This window comes from Schistocerca serialis, unplaced genomic scaffold, assembly GCF_023864345.2.
Source record: "Schistocerca serialis cubense isolate TAMUIC-IGC-003099 unplaced genomic scaffold, iqSchSeri2.2 HiC_scaffold_1009, whole genome shotgun sequence".
In the NCBI taxonomy this organism is placed as follows: domain Eukaryota; kingdom Metazoa; phylum Arthropoda; class Insecta; order Orthoptera; family Acrididae; genus Schistocerca; species Schistocerca serialis.
The window spans coordinates 33,265-42,844 of NW_026047194.1; the positions used below are offsets into that span (position 1 = coordinate 33,265).

Below are 9,580 nucleotides of genomic sequence, written 5' to 3' on the forward strand. Positions count from 1 at the left end.
GGCAAGTCGGTGAAGTCGCCAGTTGCGCCAGAAGCCAGCAATTACGCGTTCCAGTTATTCACATTGCCTGCAGCTGCTCCATCCCCCAACAAGTGTGAGCCCGGATAGCTCAGTCGGTAGAGCATTAGGCTTTTAACCTAAGGGTCCAGGGTTCGAGTCCCTGTCCGGGCGAAGATTTTAACGCTTCCGTAATGGCTCGTCTCGTAGCGCTGGTAGCCCTGCCGTAATCAGTGCACGGAGTTCGTTTCCTGTCAACATACTGCGCAGAACGGTTTGAGTTTTCACGATTCGAGGGAACTTTTTGGCTGCGAGCAGTCGCGGCCGAGTGGTTAAGGCGTCTGACTAGAAATCAGATTCCCTCTGGGAGCGTAGGTTCGAGTCCTACCGACTGCGTCTCTTTTTTTTATTTTTTTGTTTAAGAAGAAGGAGCAGAAAATTTCGCAGTTTGCCTGTCGTTTTGGTACTTCGCTACACCTCACCTCTCACAGCCGTTTATATCGCCTGTCCTCTTGATAAGGGCGAATTCCAAGCGTCAGCTTTCGCGTCAGCCGAGCAAAGTCGGGACAAGTCGGGACATACTACAGGATGGCCTGCGTGGAGCAACGACGGAAAGAAAACGTTAATTTAACAGCACGTGGCTCACATACTCATACGTAAAAATTTGCGCCCGTTGCGGTGGCCGGGAATCGAACCCGGATCAACTGCTTGGAAGGCAACTATGCTCACCATTACACCACCACCGCACAGCCGCTGCCCGTGACGCCGCGCTGTGTCGGCTTCCCGCCCGCCGGCAGCGGCCCACGGTGATAGTAGCTGTAGGCGCTTTACGAGGTAGGAGGGTGCATCCACACGCGTTCGGGCAGCGCCTCCACGCACGCTGCGTCTTTGGGCAAGACTCGTCGCCGCGGCCGCAAGGTTACTCACACGATAGTGATGAGCGGTCGCTTTAAGGCAGTGTAGTGGGGGACTCCGCGTGTGTAGCACTTTTTTCGGTTGTATCCGGCGTCGTTGGGTGGCAATCCCACTTTCCCTGCAGACAGCTACTCTGGAATATGCTCGGGAAGCACGGTCGACCGCCCCCAACAAATGCAACTAAAAAAATGAGAACAACAACAAAAAAAGCGGCAGGTTGTTCGCCTACCACGCGGGCGGCCCGGGTTCGATTCCCGGCCGATGCATCGTTTTGCTGTTCTCGCTATAATGCTGCCGCGCCGATTGCTCGTTTGAGCTGCGTCAGCCTCAGAAATGTATAGCAGGATTCGCTGTGAGAAGAACCAAACACGCAGCACGCAAGAGACCGTACTTGGACGGACGCGTGCTATTTCTGAACTCTAGCGTCAGCCTGGCCCTACAGGCCGCTGTGTTCAGGTGCCGCAAGGGCGATGTACTGTAACCTCAGGCAGTGCTGCTTTCCGTTGGAAAAGCCGCGGCAGCAGTTTAATCTAGCAATTCGGGAAAGCACGTGTAGCAACACAACAGATTCTTGAGAAAGCGCAAACTGTCTATCTCTAATATGCGAGGCTTACCAAGTTTCCTGGGACGTTGGTTGCAGACGTGCCTCGGTAGCGCAGTGGGCAGCGCGTAAGTCTCATAATCTTAAGGTCGTGAGTTCGATCCTCACCCGGGGCATATAATTTGCTGTACATCATGGCTGAATTAACGGCGTTGCTGTTGCTAGGGAACGAACTGAATTGTCGTTTGTTATCCACAAGGAGTCCACGCCTCAGCGTCAAAATGTTTACATCCAGCTATGGCAAGGTACAGCTTTGACCTTTCTCCTCCCCTGTTATGAGTAAAATATGATGCAAACAGCAATGAATAGTCAGTTTCGAGCTGTGCGCCATGCCAGTCTGTAGGCGCAAATATGCTCGCAAACAGAGAACACCACTGAGTCCGGATTCAGCACGAAATGCCAGAGGAGAGGGAGTAAATCTGACACTTATCGAGCAAATCCGGTGTGGTCTAGTGGCTAGGATACCTGGCTTTCACCCAGGAGGCCAGGGTTCGATTCCCGGTACCGGAAGCGAAGTTTTTGCGCACACGACCCTCCATGTTTTGGCCCTCCAACCCTCGTTTGTCGCCCTCCTTCCGGAGCTTCAACCGAGCGTAATCGGGGAAAAAAGGCACGAGATGCAATTACTGTCAGCACCGGGATAAAGGGAGAAGAGGCACTGGTCCGCTGTTGGGCTGCTACCAGCGTCAGTGGCAAGTCGGTGAAGTCGCCAGTTGCGCCAGAAGCCAGCAATTACGCGTTCCAGTTATTCACATTGCCTGCAGCTGCTCCATCCCCCAACAAGTGTGAGCCCGGATAGCTCAGTCGGTAGAGCATTAGGCTTTTAACCTAAGGGTCCAGGGTTCGAGTCCCTGTCCGGGCGAAGATTTTAACGCTTCCGTAATGGCTCGTCTCGTAGCGCTGGTAGCCCTGCCGTAATCAGTGCACGGAGTTCGTTTCCTGTCAACATACTGCGCAGAACGGTTTGAGTTTTCACGATTCGAGGGAACTTTTTGGCTGCGAGCAGTCGTGGCCGAGTGGTTAAGGCGTCTGACTAGAAATCAGATTCCCTCTGGGAGCGTAGGTTCGAGTCCTACCGACTGCGTCTCTTTTTTTTATTTTTTTGTTTAAGAAGAAGGAGCAGAAAATTTCGCAGTTTGCCTGTCGTTTTGGTACTTCGCTACACCTCACCTCTCACAGCCGTTTATATCGCCTGTCCTCTTGATAAGGGCGAATTCCAAGCGTCAGCTTTCGCGTCAGCCGAGCAAAGTCGGGACAAGTCGGGACATACTACAGGATGGCCTGCGTGGAGCAACGACGGAAAGAAAACGTTAATTTAACAGCACGTGGCTCACATACTCATACGTAAAAATTTGCGCCCGTTGCGGTGGCCGGGAATCGAACCCGGATCAACTGCTTGGAAGGCAACTATGCTCACCATTACACCACCACCGCACAGCCGCTGCCCGTGACGCCGCGCTGTGTCGGCTTCCCGCCCGCCGGCAGCGGCCCACGGTGATAGTAGCTGTAGGCGCTTTACGAGGTAGGAGGGTGCATCCACACGCGTTCGGGCAGCGCCTCCACGCACGCTGCGTCTTTGGGCAAGACTCGTCGCCGCGGCCGCAAGGTTACTCACACGATAGTGATGAGCGGTCGCTTTAAGGCAGTGTAGTGGGGGACTCCGCGTGTGTAGCACTTTTTTCGGTTGTATCCGGCGTCGTTGGGTGGCAATCCCACTTTCCCTGCAGACAGCTACTCTGGAATATGCTCGGGAAGCACGGTCGACCGCCCCCAACAAATGCAACTAAAAAAATGAGAACAACAACAAAAAAAGCGGCAGGTTGTTCGCCTACCACGCGGGCGGCCCGGGTTCGATTCCCGGCCGATGCATCGTTTTGCTGTTCTCGCTATAATGCTGCCGCGCCGATTGCTCGTTTGAGCTGCGTCAGCCTCAGAAATGTATAGCAGGATTCGCTGTGAGAAGAACCAAACACGCAGCACGCAAGAGACCGTACTTGGACGGACGCGTGCTATTTCTGAACTCTAGCGTCAGCCTGGCCCTACAGGCCGCTGTGTTCAGGTGCCGCAAGGGCGATGTACTGTAACCTCAGGCAGTGCTGCTTTCCGTTGGAAAAGCCGCGGCAGCAGTTTAATCTAGCAATTCGGGAAAGCACGTGTAGCAACACAACAGATTCTTGAGAAAGCGCAAACTGTCTATCTCTAATATGCGAGGCTTACCAAGTTTCCTGGGACGTTGGTTGCAGACGTGCCTCGGTAGCGCAGTGGGCAGCGCGTAAGTCTCATAATCTTAAGGTCGTGAGTTCGATCCTCACCCGGGGCATATAATTTGCTGTACATCATGGCTGAATTAACGGCGTTGCTGTTGCTAGGGAACGAACTGAATTGTCGTTTGTTATCCACAAGGAGTCCACGCCTCAGCGTCAAAATGTTTACATCCAGCTATGGCAAGGTACAGCTTTGACCTTTCTCCTCCCCTGTTATGAGTAAAATATGATGCAAACAGCAATGAATAGTCAGTTTCGAGCTGTGCGCCATGCCAGTCTGTAGGCGCAAATATGCTCGCAAACAGAGAACACCACTGAGTCCGGATTCAGCACGAAATGCCAGAGGAGAGGGAGTAAATCTGACACTTATCGAGCAAATCCGGTGTGGTCTAGTGGCTAGGATACCTGGCTTTCACCCAGGAGGCCAGGGTTCGATTCCCGGTACCGGAAGCGAAGTTTTTGCGCACACGACCCTCCATGTTTTGGCCCTCCAACCCTCGTTTGTCGCCCTCCTTCCGGAGCTTCAACCGAGCGTAATCGGGGAAAAAAGGCACGAGATGCAATTACTGTCAGCACCGGGATAAAGGGAGAAGAGGCACTGGTCCGCTGTTGGGCTGCTACCAGCGTCAGTGGCAAGTCGGTGAAGTCGCCAGTTGCGCCAGAAGCCAGCAATTACGCGTTCCAGTTATTCACATTGCCTGCAGCTGCTCCATCCCCCAACAAGTGTGAGCCCGGATAGCTCAGTCGGTAGAGCATTAGGCTTTTAACCTAAGGGTCCAGGGTTCGAGTCCCTGTCCGGGCGAAGATTTTAACGCTTCCGTAATGGCTCGTCTCGTAGCGCTGGTAGCCCTGCCGTAATCAGTGCACGGAGTTCGTTTCCTGTCAACATACTGCGCAGAACGGTTTGAGTTTTCACGATTCGAGGGAACTTTTTGGCTGCGAGCAGTCGTGGCCGAGTGGTTAAGGCGTCTGACTAGAAATCAGATTCCCTCTGGGAGCGTAGGTTCGAGTCCTACCGACTGCGTCTCTTTTTTTTATTTTTTTGTTTAAGAAGAAGGAGCAGAAAATTTCGCAGTTTGCCTGTCGTTTTGGTACTTCGCTACACCTCACCTCTCACAGCCGTTTATATCGCCTGTCCTCTTGATAAGGGCGAATTCCAAGCGTCAGCTTTCGCGTCAGCCGAGCAAAGTCGGGACAAGTCGGGACATACTACAGGATGGCCTGCGTGGAGCAACGACGGAAAGAAAACGTTAATTTAACAGCACGTGGCTCACATACTCATACGTAAAAATTTGCGCCCGTTGCGGTGGCCGGGAATCGAACCCGGATCAACTGCTTGGAAGGCAACTATGCTCACCATTACACCACCACCGCACAGCCGCTGCCCGTGACGCCGCGCTGTGTCGGCTTCCCGCCCGCCGGCAGCGGCCCACGGTGATAGTAGCTGTAGGCGCTTTACGAGGTAGGAGGGTGCATCCACACGCGTTCGGGCAGCGCCTCCACGCACGCTGCGTCTTTGGGCAAGACTCGTCGCCGCGGCCGCAAGGTTACTCACACGATAGTGATGAGCGGTCGCTTTAAGGCAGTGTAGTGGGGGACTCCGCGTGTGTAGCACTTTTTTCGGTTGTATCCGGCGTCGTTGGGTGGCAATCCCACTTTCCCTGCAGACAGCTACTCTGGAATATGCTCGGGAAGCACGGTCGACCGCCCCCAACAACTGCAACTAAAAAAATGAGAACAACAACAAAAAAAGCGGCAGGTTGTTCGCCTACCACGCGGGCGGCCCGGGTTCGATTCCCGGCCGATGCATCGTTTTGCTGTTCTCGCTATAATGCTGCCGCGCCGATTGCTCGTTTGAGCTGCGTCAGCCTCAGAAATGTATAGCAGGATTCGCTGTGAGAAGAACCAAACACGCAGCACGCAAGAGACCGTACTTGGACGGACGCGTGCTATTTCTGAACTCTAGCGTCAGCCTGGCCCTACAGGCCGCTGTGTTCAGGTGCCGCAAGGGCGATGTACTGTAACCTCAGGCAGTGCTGCTTTCCGTTGGAAAAGCCGCGGCAGCAGTTTAATCTAGCAATTCGGGAAAGCACGTGTAGCAACACAACAGATTCTTGAGAAAGCGCAAACTGTCTATCTCTAATATGCGAGGCTTACCAAGTTTCCTGGGACGTTGGTTGCAGACGTGCCTCGGTAGCGCAGTGGGCAGCGCGTAAGTCTCATAATCTTAAGGTCGTGAGTTCGATCCTCACCCGGGGCATATAATTTGCTGTACATCATGGCTGAATTAACGGCGTTGCTGTTGCTAGGGAACGAACTGAATTGTCGTTTGTTATCCACAAGGAGTCCACGCCTCAGCGTCAAAATGTTTACATCCAGCTATGGCAAGGTACAGCTTTGACCTTTCTCCTCCCCTGTTATGAGTAAAATATGATGCAAACAGCAATGAATAGTCAGTTTCGAGCTGTGCGCCATGCCAGTCTGTAGGCGCAAATATGCTCGCAAACAGAGAACACCACTGAGTCCGGATTCAGCACGAAATGCCAGAGGAGAGGGAGTAAATCTGACACTTATCGAGCAAATCCGGTGTGGTCTAGTGGCTAGGATACCTGGCTTTCACCCAGGAGGCCAGGGTTCGATTCCCGGTACCGGAAGCGAAGTTTTTGCGCACACGACCCTCCATGTTTTGGCCCTCCAACCCTCGTTTGTCGCCCTCCTTCCGGAGCTTCAACCGAGCGTAATCGGGGAAAAAAGGCACGAGATGCAATTACTGTCAGCACCGGGATAAAGGGAGAAGAGGCACTGGTCCGCTGTTGGGCTGCTACCAGCGTCAGTGGCAAGTCGGTGAAGTCGCCAGTTGCGCCAGAAGCCAGCAATTACGCGTTCCAGTTATTCACATTGCCTGCAGCTGCTCCATCCCCCAACAAGTGTGAGCCCGGATAGCTCAGTCGGTAGAGCATTAGGCTTTTAACCTAAGGGTCCAGGGTTCGAGTCCCTGTCCGGGCGAAGATTTTAACGCTTCCGTAATGGCTCGTCTCGTAGCGCTGGTAGCCCTGCCGTAATCAGTGCACGGAGTTCGTTTCCTGTCAACATACTGCGCAGAACGGTTTGAGTTTTCACGATTCGAGGGAACTTTTTGGCTGCGAGCAGTCGTGGCCGAGTGGTTAAGGCGTCTGACTAGAAATCAGATTCCCTCTGGGAGCGTAGGTTCGAGTCCTACCGACTGCGTCTCTTTTTTTTATTTTTTTGTTTAAGAAGAAGGAGCAGAAAATTTCGCAGTTTGCCTGTCGTTTTGGTACTTCGCTACACCTCACCTCTCACAGCCGTTTATATCGCCTGTCCTCTTGATAAGGGCGAATTCCAAGCGTCAGCTTTCGCGTCAGCCGAGCAAAGTCGGGACAAGTCGGGACATACTACAGGATGGCCTGCGTGGAGCAACGACGGAAAGAAAACGTTAATTTAACAGCACGTGGCTCACATACTCATACGTAAAAATTTGCGCCCGTTGCGGTGGCCGGGAATCGAACCCGGATCAACTGCTTGGAAGGCAACTATGCTCACCATTACACCACCACCGCACAGCCGCTGCCCGTGACGCCGCGCTGTGTCGGCTTCCCGCCCGCCGGCAGCGGCCCACGGTGATAGTAGCTGTAGGCGCTTTACGAGGTAGGAGGGTGCATCCACACGCGTTCGGGCAGCGCCTCCACGCACGCTGCGTCTTTGGGCAAGACTCGTCGCCGCGGCCGCAAGGTTACTCACACGATAGTGATGAGCGGTCGCTTTAAGGCAGTGTAGTGGGGGACTCCGCGTGTGTAGCACTTTTTTCGGTTGTATCCGGCGTCGTTGGGTGGCAATCCCACTTTCCCTGCAGACAGCTACTCTGGAATATGCTCGGGAAGCACGGTCGACCGCCCCCAACAACTGCAACTAAAAAAATGAGAACAACAACAAAAAAAGCGGCAGGTTGTTCGCCTACCACGCGGGCGGCCCGGGTTCGATTCCCGGCCGATGCATCGTTTTGCTGTTCTCGCTATAATGCTGCCGCGCCGATTGCTCGTTTGAGCTGCGTCAGCCTCAGAAATGTATAGCAGGATTCGCTGTGAGAAGAACCAAACACGCAGCACGCAAGAGACCGTACTTGGACGGACGCGTGCTATTTCTGAACTCTAGCGTCAGCCTGGCCCTACAGGCCGCTGTGTTCAGGTGCCGCAAGGGCGATGTACTGTAACCTCAGGCAGTGCTGCTTTCCGTTGGAAAAGCCGCGGCAGCAGTTTAATCTAGCAATTCGGGAAAGCACGTGTAGCAACACAACAGATTCTTGAGAAAGCGCAAACTGTCTATCTCTAATATGCGAGGCTTACCAAGTTTCCTGGGACGTTGGTTGCAGACGTGCCTCGGTAGCGCAGTGGGCAGCGCGTAAGTCTCATAATCTTAAGGTCGTGAGTTCGATCCTCACCCGGGGCATATAATTTGCTGTACATCATGGCTGAATTAACGGCGTTGCTGTTGCTAGGGAACGAACTGAATTGTCGTTTGTTATCCACAAGGAGTCCACGCCTCAGCGTCAAAATGTTTACATCCAGCTATGGCAAGGTACAGCTTTGACCTTTCTCCTCCCCTGTTATGAGTAAAATATGATGCAAACAGCAATGAATAGTCAGTTTCGAGCTGTGCGCCATGCCAGTCTGTAGGCGCAAATATGCTCGCAAACAGAGAACACCACTGAGTCCGGATTCAGCACGAAATGCCAGAGGAGAGGGAGTAAATCTGACACTTATCGAGCAAATCCGGTGTGGTCTAGTGGCTAGGATACCTGGCTTTCACCCAGGAGGCCAGGGTTCGATTCCCGGTACCGGAAGCGAAGTTTTTGCGCACACGACCCTCCATGTTTTGGCCCTCCAACCCTCGTTTGTCGCCCTCCTTCCGGAGCTTCAACCGAGCGTAATCGGGGAAAAAAGGCACGAGATGCAATTACTGTCAGCACCGGGATAAAGGGAGAAGAGGCACTGGTCCGCTGTTGGGCTGCTACCAGCGTCAGTGGCAAGTCGGTGAAGTCGCCAGTTGCGCCAGAAGCCAGCAATTACGCGTTCCAGTTATTCACATTGCCTGCAGCTGCTCCATCCCCCAACAAGTGTGAGCCCGGATAGCTCAGTCGGTAGAGCATTAGGCTTTTAACCTAAGGGTCCAGGGTTCGAGTCCCTGTCCGGGCGAAGATTTTAACGCTTCCGTAATGGCTCGTCTCGTAGCGCTGGTAGCCCTGCCGTAATCAGTGCACGGAGTTCGTTTCCTGTCAACATACTGCGCAGAACGGTTTGAGTTTTCACGATTCGAGGGAACTTTTTGGCTGCGAGCAGTCGTGGCCGAGTGGTTAAGGCGTCTGACTAGAAATCAGATTCCCTCTGGGAGCGTAGGTTCGAGTCCTACCGACTGCGTCTCTTTTTTTTATTTTTTTGTTTAAGAAGAAGGAGCAGAAAATTTCGCAGTTTGCCTGTCGTTTTGGTACTTCGCTACACCTCACCTCTCACAGCCGTTTATATCGCCTGTCCTCTTGATAAGGGCGAATTCCAAGCGTCAGCTTTCGCGTCAGCCGAGCAAAGTCGGGACAAGTCGGGACATACTACAGGATGGCCTGCGTGGAGCAACGACGGAAAGAAAACGTTAATTTAACAGCACGTGGCTCACATACTCATACGTAAAAATTTGCGCCCGTTGCGGTGGCCGGGAATCGAACCCGGATCAACTGCTTGGAAGGCAACTATGCTCACCATTACACCACCACCGCACAGCCGCTGCCCGTGACGCC

General features: G+C 53.5%; 23 non-coding genes across 23 annotated transcripts; 18 read left to right on the top strand and 5 right to left on the bottom strand.

The window, feature by feature from the left end:
- The first annotated feature begins 98 nt into the window (after positions 1 to 98).
- Trnak-uuu (transfer RNA lysine (anticodon UUU)) lies at positions 99 to 171 on the top strand. Its single transcript has one exon. It is a non-coding gene; the product is annotated as a tRNA-Lys (tRNA).
- A 140-nt stretch (positions 172 to 311) lies between these two features.
- Positions 312 to 393, top strand: Trnas-aga (transfer RNA serine (anticodon AGA)). The gene has a single exon. It is a non-coding gene; the product is annotated as a tRNA-Ser (tRNA).
- Positions 394 to 671: 278 nt separating this feature from the next.
- Trnag-ucc (transfer RNA glycine (anticodon UCC)) lies at positions 672 to 743 on the bottom strand. The gene has a single exon. It is a non-coding gene; the product is annotated as a tRNA-Gly (tRNA).
- An 813-nt stretch (positions 744 to 1,556) lies between these two features.
- Trnam-cau (transfer RNA methionine (anticodon CAU)) lies at positions 1,557 to 1,629 on the top strand. The gene has a single exon. It is a non-coding gene; the product is annotated as a tRNA-Met (tRNA).
- A 322-nt stretch (positions 1,630 to 1,951) lies between these two features.
- Positions 1,952 to 2,023, top strand: Trnae-uuc (transfer RNA glutamic acid (anticodon UUC)). Its single transcript has one exon. It is a non-coding gene; the product is annotated as a tRNA-Glu (tRNA).
- Positions 2,024 to 2,302: 279 nt separating this feature from the next.
- Trnak-uuu (transfer RNA lysine (anticodon UUU)) lies at positions 2,303 to 2,375 on the top strand. Its single transcript has one exon. It is a non-coding gene; the product is annotated as a tRNA-Lys (tRNA).
- Positions 2,376 to 2,515: 140 nt separating this feature from the next.
- Positions 2,516 to 2,597, top strand: Trnas-aga (transfer RNA serine (anticodon AGA)). Its single transcript has one exon. It is a non-coding gene; the product is annotated as a tRNA-Ser (tRNA).
- Positions 2,598 to 2,875: 278 nt separating this feature from the next.
- Trnag-ucc (transfer RNA glycine (anticodon UCC)) lies at positions 2,876 to 2,947 on the bottom strand. Its single transcript has one exon. It is a non-coding gene; the product is annotated as a tRNA-Gly (tRNA).
- An 813-nt stretch (positions 2,948 to 3,760) lies between these two features.
- On the top strand, positions 3,761 to 3,833 carry Trnam-cau (transfer RNA methionine (anticodon CAU)). The gene has a single exon. It is a non-coding gene; the product is annotated as a tRNA-Met (tRNA).
- Positions 3,834 to 4,155: 322 nt separating this feature from the next.
- Positions 4,156 to 4,227, top strand: Trnae-uuc (transfer RNA glutamic acid (anticodon UUC)). Its single transcript has one exon. It is a non-coding gene; the product is annotated as a tRNA-Glu (tRNA).
- Positions 4,228 to 4,506: 279 nt separating this feature from the next.
- On the top strand, positions 4,507 to 4,579 carry Trnak-uuu (transfer RNA lysine (anticodon UUU)). Its single transcript has one exon. It is a non-coding gene; the product is annotated as a tRNA-Lys (tRNA).
- A 140-nt stretch (positions 4,580 to 4,719) lies between these two features.
- Trnas-aga (transfer RNA serine (anticodon AGA)) lies at positions 4,720 to 4,801 on the top strand. Its single transcript has one exon. It is a non-coding gene; the product is annotated as a tRNA-Ser (tRNA).
- A 278-nt stretch (positions 4,802 to 5,079) lies between these two features.
- On the bottom strand, positions 5,080 to 5,151 carry Trnag-ucc (transfer RNA glycine (anticodon UCC)). The gene has a single exon. It is a non-coding gene; the product is annotated as a tRNA-Gly (tRNA).
- Positions 5,152 to 5,964: 813 nt separating this feature from the next.
- On the top strand, positions 5,965 to 6,037 carry Trnam-cau (transfer RNA methionine (anticodon CAU)). The gene has a single exon. It is a non-coding gene; the product is annotated as a tRNA-Met (tRNA).
- Positions 6,038 to 6,359: 322 nt separating this feature from the next.
- Positions 6,360 to 6,431, top strand: Trnae-uuc (transfer RNA glutamic acid (anticodon UUC)). The gene has a single exon. It is a non-coding gene; the product is annotated as a tRNA-Glu (tRNA).
- Positions 6,432 to 6,710: 279 nt separating this feature from the next.
- Positions 6,711 to 6,783, top strand: Trnak-uuu (transfer RNA lysine (anticodon UUU)). Its single transcript has one exon. It is a non-coding gene; the product is annotated as a tRNA-Lys (tRNA).
- Positions 6,784 to 6,923: 140 nt separating this feature from the next.
- Positions 6,924 to 7,005, top strand: Trnas-aga (transfer RNA serine (anticodon AGA)). Its single transcript has one exon. It is a non-coding gene; the product is annotated as a tRNA-Ser (tRNA).
- A 278-nt stretch (positions 7,006 to 7,283) lies between these two features.
- On the bottom strand, positions 7,284 to 7,355 carry Trnag-ucc (transfer RNA glycine (anticodon UCC)). Its single transcript has one exon. It is a non-coding gene; the product is annotated as a tRNA-Gly (tRNA).
- Positions 7,356 to 8,168: 813 nt separating this feature from the next.
- Trnam-cau (transfer RNA methionine (anticodon CAU)) lies at positions 8,169 to 8,241 on the top strand. The gene has a single exon. It is a non-coding gene; the product is annotated as a tRNA-Met (tRNA).
- A 322-nt stretch (positions 8,242 to 8,563) lies between these two features.
- On the top strand, positions 8,564 to 8,635 carry Trnae-uuc (transfer RNA glutamic acid (anticodon UUC)). Its single transcript has one exon. It is a non-coding gene; the product is annotated as a tRNA-Glu (tRNA).
- A 279-nt stretch (positions 8,636 to 8,914) lies between these two features.
- Trnak-uuu (transfer RNA lysine (anticodon UUU)) lies at positions 8,915 to 8,987 on the top strand. The gene has a single exon. It is a non-coding gene; the product is annotated as a tRNA-Lys (tRNA).
- Positions 8,988 to 9,127: 140 nt separating this feature from the next.
- Positions 9,128 to 9,209, top strand: Trnas-aga (transfer RNA serine (anticodon AGA)). Its single transcript has one exon. It is a non-coding gene; the product is annotated as a tRNA-Ser (tRNA).
- A 278-nt stretch (positions 9,210 to 9,487) lies between these two features.
- Trnag-ucc (transfer RNA glycine (anticodon UCC)) lies at positions 9,488 to 9,559 on the bottom strand. Its single transcript has one exon. It is a non-coding gene; the product is annotated as a tRNA-Gly (tRNA).
- Between the last annotated feature and the right edge of the window lie 21 nt (positions 9,560 to 9,580).